Below are 7,012 nucleotides of genomic sequence, written 5' to 3' on the forward strand. Positions count from 1 at the left end.
CTCTTATTTAGATTCCCATGTCACATGGGTGATTGGGGGGGCTCTGTGGCATTTAGGACATGCTACATTCAATGTTGCACAATTTAAGGTGCATTTCCAGGGAATTCAGCAGTGGAATTTTCTTGGTCTTCCTTTCACTACTAATGTACCTGTAGAAGCCCTTCCTCTTGCTCTTCCCATCATCACCAGCTATCAGCTCACACCCAGGTTTGGCTTTCTTAATCCCATTTTATGTAGTTCTGGACTGCTCCTTGATTGCCTGTTGCCACTTCCCCCATTATGTGTTTTCTTTTTATGTGTGAGTTAGTCAGTAGTTCTCTGTACACCCTGGCCTCATGCACTGCCTGCTTAACCTCCTGCATGACAGTAGGGATCATGCCTGGGCTTTGAGGAGATGGCCCTTGAAGATCATCCACCCCAAACATCCCTTTATTCTTCACAGCAATATCCCATGACAAGCTGCTTGCTAGTTTCCTGAACAAGCCAAAGTCTGGTGTTCTGAGCCCAGGGTCAGTGTTCTGCTAGTCACCTTTCTCTGCTTTCTCTTGATCTTAAATTCTACCACTTCTTAGTCTCTAAGGCTGCTATTGACCATCACAACCCCAACCATTTCTTCCTTGTTTGTGAGTAGCAAATCAATCAGAGCATCCTCCTACTCAGCATGGCCAGCACCTGTGTCAAGAAATCATCCCTGACCCACTCCAGAAATCTGGATTTCTTGCCCTACTGTGTTTCCTGCTCAGCAGATTTTAGATCAGGCAGTAAATCTTACAAAAGCCAGAGATTGAAACAGTGACACTTCTTCCACTAGTGAGAGAAGGCTGCATCTATTTTGTCTTCTTGGCCAGGTGATCTGTAGCAAATGCTTACCACGATGTTACCTGTGTTGGCCTTCCCTCTGCTCCTGGCCATCACACAGTCCATAGCAGAATTCCATCCATGTGAGCTGCTCCTCTCTGTGCTGTCATTCACATCTCATCCTACTCCTTCTAAAATGCACATATCCACCCATCACAGCACTTCAGCTATTAGATCTCTTACAGCTTCTAAGTACAAAGGAGCAATGGATGGGTCAGTCCCCTGTCTATCCAGGTCTGCAGTACTGTGAATATGGTGTCTCCCAATCCAATCAATGCAGAGATCTGGGCACTGTCTCGAGGTGACTTGCTGGAACACCTAAATTAGATGGTGCACCTTCATCTCTTGGTTATTACTCAGAAAAATGATAATAATAGCCTTGGGGCAAGGCTTTAATCCACAATCCCCACACGTCCCATTATAGTCACAAACACATCATGTGTACTATGTCAGGTGCAGTAGAAAGAATAACTATTCTTTTCCAATGTAGTAAAGACAGATGAACAATGGAAACCCTCTCTCAAAGATCTAGTGTCCATTTCCTTCACAAAGTCAAGGACTTCCCTGCTTGCCCAGATATGGTCATGGTTGATGTGCTTCTGTTGGCTCCCGACAGGAGAGAGAAAAGGAAGGAGCCACACAGAGGGGAACCCATCTGAGATCAGATCCTGTCAGAAGACCTGTGGATTTGTGTCCAGCAATGACTTGTTTGTGTCTGTTTCAACTGTATTCGAGGAAAGGGAAAATGACTTGTTTGTGTTTGTTTCAGCTGTATTCAAGGAAAAGGAAAATGACTGTTTGTCTTTCTGTAAATAAACAAGGTCACAGGGAGAAATACACTTCATTTATATGAGCAGTGTCTCTTCCAAATAGAAAGGCTGTGATAGGTGACAGCATACTTGAGCCTTAGTATGATCTCTTTCACACAGATGATCCTCAGCCTGTTCATTGAGCCTTAGTATGATCTCTTTCACACAGAAGAATTGGGGTAAGAACATATTGAAATTCTTCAAATTGCACTTTGGTTTCTTTCCTTCAAGTTGTAAAAATCTCACTGCAGACATTTACAATTCAATTTGAGCCACAGGAGCTATAACTGGTTTGTGGTCCTTCCAGTGCAGTTTCTTTACAAGATGAAGCTCTTAGTCCCAGCCAGCACAGGAGCACATATCACCAACACTTGGAAGCAGGAAAATCCAGAAAGGAAATTCAGATTTTAAGGAAATCCAGACTGACAGCCTCTCTTCCCACAGCAAATCACTGCCTGATCCAGTTTCCGGTGTGACTGCTGCTCTTTCCCGCAGTACACCTGCAGGTAAAAGGGCAATAAAAGCAACACACCCATTCCCAGGTGAGGAGCAAGTGAGGTGATGGTGCAGCTGTGTCTGTACAAAGGAGCTCCTACTGGTCCTCCTTGAGTGGAGGATGGTTGGTTGGTGGGTGGGTTTAGCTTTGGCTTTGAGAGGGTAAGGGAGACAAACCACAGAATAAACAGGAGCAATAAGAAGCATCTTTAGATCTCTGTTAAAGAGTGCTTTGTCTCTCTGAGAAGGGAACTAGATGGATGAGCTACAAAATATTTTCCCCCCAGGCAAAGAGGAAACACTGGTGGGATCAGGAAACACAATGGCATCTTTCACCACTGCAGCACCCAGTGACAAACAGCCCCGTTTGTAGTGAGAAACAGCCACATTCCTCAACACATATGGAAGTGTTAGTTCACTGGTCTCACTGGAGCTTAGCACTGCTGAAATGTCTGTATGATTCCAAGCAAAAAAGGACAAATCCTGTTATTTCGTTGATGAAATTCTGGGTTTGGCCTGCGCAGAAAAATGTGCTGTTCAGACTGCCTTGGTATTCCATGTATATCAGGCACTGGCCCCTAACAGGACAAGAAGAACAGTCTGAACCAGAGAGACTAGAGACAGGGAACCTGTAGGATCTCCAGGTCCTGCCATGCTGGCTTGTGGGAGACAGAGGAGTAGAAACTCCTGCAATTAATGGAGGCTTTGATTTACAACCCTGGAAGAGACTAGGTCTGGCTTAATTGACAGAGATTTGTGGACTTTAAGCAAAAGGATTACAAACTTGTGTTCCTATCATTATAAGTAAAATTGTACACTGGGTGTTTTGGTGAAGGGTTTTAAAATATAATAGTGTGATTTTATATAGTTTAAGTTAAGAATGTAGATGGTATAATAGAGACATCTGTGTGTACGTGACATGAGAAGTTATTGGTCAAGACATAGCTGCATTGCAGTGAGAAGTGCCACAGGTGATAGGTCATTAATCTAAAACAAAGTGTCATTTTAAGTATCTATTGGATTAGAAAGTTATAAATTATGATGTAACCCTAAATCTTGTGCCTAGTCGCCATTACTCTCAGGTGTTGTAAAATCTCACTCCTGGACTGATGCGTTTGTTATTTTAAACAATAAATTCGTGTAATTGCATAGTCCCATCCCTTAAAGTTATTTTCCTCCGACACGTGAAAGCGTGAGAAACGGGCACTGGCTCACAGAGAACCTGCTGAGCCCAGTGGGTGCTGCCTTCATAGGTTGCTGCTTCAAACTCATCTGCAATACAAGTAAAATGGACTTGAGCTCACCTTACTTCTTTCCATGCCTCAAGGCACCCAACTATACATCATGGTCATCCCCAAATCCAGCTGGTTCCCCTTGATACATTGCTGCCTTTCTCACAGCTGCAAAGTCTGAAACTCCCAAGGACAGAGTTTCCTTAATTAATCATCAGGCAGACTTTTTTTTTCCTTTCTCTGTCTCTTTTTCCACTTTTGAGTTGTGACGTTTCTTGCCAACATTCTGCTTGGAATGAATTTCTGCAACAGAGCCATACAACTTCTGAAAATAGATACTTACACTGGAAAGCCTGACACACCCTATATGGAGCATGTGAGTGGCAGAACCATAATCAAAAGAGTCAAGACACAAGGCCGTGCTAGCAGCATTCAATTAGGCTCTGAGCAATGCAGCCCTAAGAGAAGAAAGTAAATGGAACTCTGTAAACGCCCCCAGGCTCTTTTCATCACTCAGAGGCATTTCAGTTTGTTCTCTTTAGGGTAACCCTAGCTCAGGCTTGTTATTCCAATATAGCTGGTATGTTCAGAACCCCTTGAAAAATAAAAATTCGTGGAAATGGCCAACTGTCAGGATTTCCTGATATGAAACTGTGTGCAAAACCTGTGGGGGAAAAAGCCAGTAGACATATGATATGTCTGAGCTCTGCCTATCATTAGCAAGGGTGAGTTTTTCAGGATAAAATTCTCCTGGGCCAAATAACAGGAGAGTGATAAATAAAGCTTGTCAACTGCCCTTTCTGACTCACTCTCTCCTGCTCAAGGGTGACTCACTGTCATGTGTGAAAGGCTGCCAGGTCTTGCTTACATGCTGAAACAAGCATGGGTTCTTTGTGTGGGACACACATAACCTCAGAAAAAGCAGACACTTGCTGCTGAGAAGGCAGCCCTGGAAAGGACTCTGCTGACTAAAGGACCTGAACTTCATGGTATTTCTCAACCCTTTCTGAAAAGTTCAAGGTTGTTGTTAAATTACCACAGAAAACTTAGATGCAAAGCCGTGGCTGAGGACTTGGCTGGTGAGTGCAGTGTTTTAAACCACTAGGACCATGAGGTTTTACCCAGGTAACTCCTATGGAGTGAGCCAAACAGCACATTCTAGGTGCAGACAGAAGTAACTGAGACCACGCCTGGGGCAGAGCTGCCTTTTGTCCAAGGAAAATGGCATGAAAAAAGCAGTCCCTTGTTTCTCACTATTTCATGGGGCTGCTCTCTCAAGGAGCCTGTGAGGAACCTGCCTTGAATCTGTAGGGGGGCAAACAAAGCACATTGAACATAATCTCTGAGTGTGAGTAGCTCATTGACTGTTCCTAAGCAGCACTAGCACCTGCTCAGCGCTCCCTCCTCTCTGCAGTGACAAGGACCTTGCAGGTAAGTGGCCATGCACAAAAAGCCTGCTTGCACCCAGGAGCTTTGCTGCCTACGTGAGTGTGTGCTCCACCCTTTGGTCTTCTCCTGTCATCCCGGGCCCACCACAGGCCAAGTGTGCAACTGTGTGAAATCTCTGCCCCAGGCACTAATAACAAATCCCAGTTATTAGCACATACCACAGTCTGCATTGCCCTGCAGACAGGCGGCAAAGGACACCTTGCCCTTGTACTCTTTCGAAGGCTCCTTGCGCTGTCGCTGTGCCGTGACAAAGCAAGGTGCTTTTGCAAGGACAAGCGTGCTGGGATGTCAATCCACAGATCCCAGAGGGCCCTGTGATGCAGCTAGAGGGACTCAGCTGCACCTGTCCTTTAGCACAGATGCAGGAACTGACAGGTTTCTCCTAAGAGGGGAAGATGTGCCGTCGCCTCCCTCAGCTCCGGGTATTGGCCAACATCTTGCTGCATCATGTAGGGAAACCATGCTGCCGCAGGGCAGTGATACCACAGCTGCCTCCTGCATGTTCCACCAGGCATGCACCATCCAGGAGCCACCCATGCAGCTGGGAAAGACACTGGCATATGCTTTGACCCAGCAAGGGTCTCAGAAAAACTGCAGCTAAAGCCCTATCTTAAGGTCTCGTCACCATTTTTCAGATCACATGATCGCTAAGCTGTCTGTCTGAAATGAAGGTATAACCTAGAAAGGTTAATTTTGAATAGAATCACAGAATGGTTTGGGTTGGAAGGGACCTTAAATAGTTCCAACTCCCCTGCCAAGGGCAAGGACATCTTGCACTAGACCAGGTTGTTCAGAGAATAAAGAGTGTACCATCACTTATATGATGAAGACACAGAAGCCACACACAGTTCTAAATATATCTTTTATACTTATTCTTCTCTGGGAGAAGGTTTCCATCCCCTAAATTTTCTAAGAGGTTATATTTAAATGTTTTTGCTGCGTACCAGAACGGATGTCTAATGAAAAGCTTAAAGAGAAGCTGCAAGCCACAACAGCCTCATCCAATGGTAAAAGGACTTACCTGACACTTGGAAAACAAGCCTAGGCCACAATGCTACTTAGGCATTAATATCACATGTGCCAGTCTAAGTGAGGAGACTGAGTATTAGCTGTGAACCTGCACTGCAAGTGTCTGTCTCAATAAGGCAGTGCATGGCCATCCCACAGAAGTAATCTAGTCCTTGGTCTATTGGTTACTCCAGAAGAGGTAAATTTCTCATCATAATTGTGCTGCAAATTTTTGTCCTTTTAAAAACAGAACCATATATTGCAGTGGTAAAAAAATTGTATCATTCTTATCCAGCATTGATATGTTTTCATTAAAAACTTCCAAATTGGCACTAATATGTCAAATTTCTCCTCTTAGCAATGATGAAATATTACACCTCTGCTTTTCTTCCACTGTTTAATCATCCATTATTTTTCCATTGATTCTTAGCCGCTATGACCAAGTCAGGATTTCATCCTAAATTTTCCTTGCTAAAATTTCCATGCTAACATTTTAATATTTGGCAGGTACAGATAGTTTTATAGGTAAAATAGTCATTAATTGAGGTTAATTCTATCCAAGGAAATAAGTCAAAGATAGGAAAGGAAATTTAAAAAAAAAAAGTGAACACAATATATTAGAGATTCTGGAGTAGCTTCCTTCAGAAGCAAAATTTCACCAATTTTTTGGCTGTACTAAGTCATGTCTCCTGGTTGTTTTGCTAACTCTTTAGAAAAACAGGGTTGACATTGAAATCAATAATCATATTCATCTGCAGGTGCCAAAGAACTTCTCAAAATCAGCCAGGAAAATAATTTTCTCAGAAATGGCCCAACTAAGGCATTGAGATGAAGGACCAGGAATTACAGCCCAGATCTCCAGTCACCCAGCCCAGTCCCTTGTGTGTCAAACTCCCCGAGCTCTGACAAATGAGTTGGGCATCTTAAGCTGCAATTTCAAAGTGATTTACTGAGCAAAGTGAAACCACGCTGTCACACAGACACCACTGCTGTGAGCTGCTCTGATTACAGTCACCTTCTGCCACTGCTCTTCAGAGCACAGTGCTCCCACTGCTCAGCCTTCCTCTGGGGCTTCTCAGGGTGGCAAACTGAGGTCATTTGTCAGGATAGTGGAACCACTCGTCCTTGTTCTTGTTCTTCCTCTTCCTCTTCTCCTCCATT

Source organism: Aphelocoma coerulescens, chromosome 5 (genome assembly GCF_041296385.1).
Source record: "Aphelocoma coerulescens isolate FSJ_1873_10779 chromosome 5, UR_Acoe_1.0, whole genome shotgun sequence".
Taxonomy (NCBI): domain Eukaryota; kingdom Metazoa; phylum Chordata; class Aves; order Passeriformes; family Corvidae; genus Aphelocoma; species Aphelocoma coerulescens.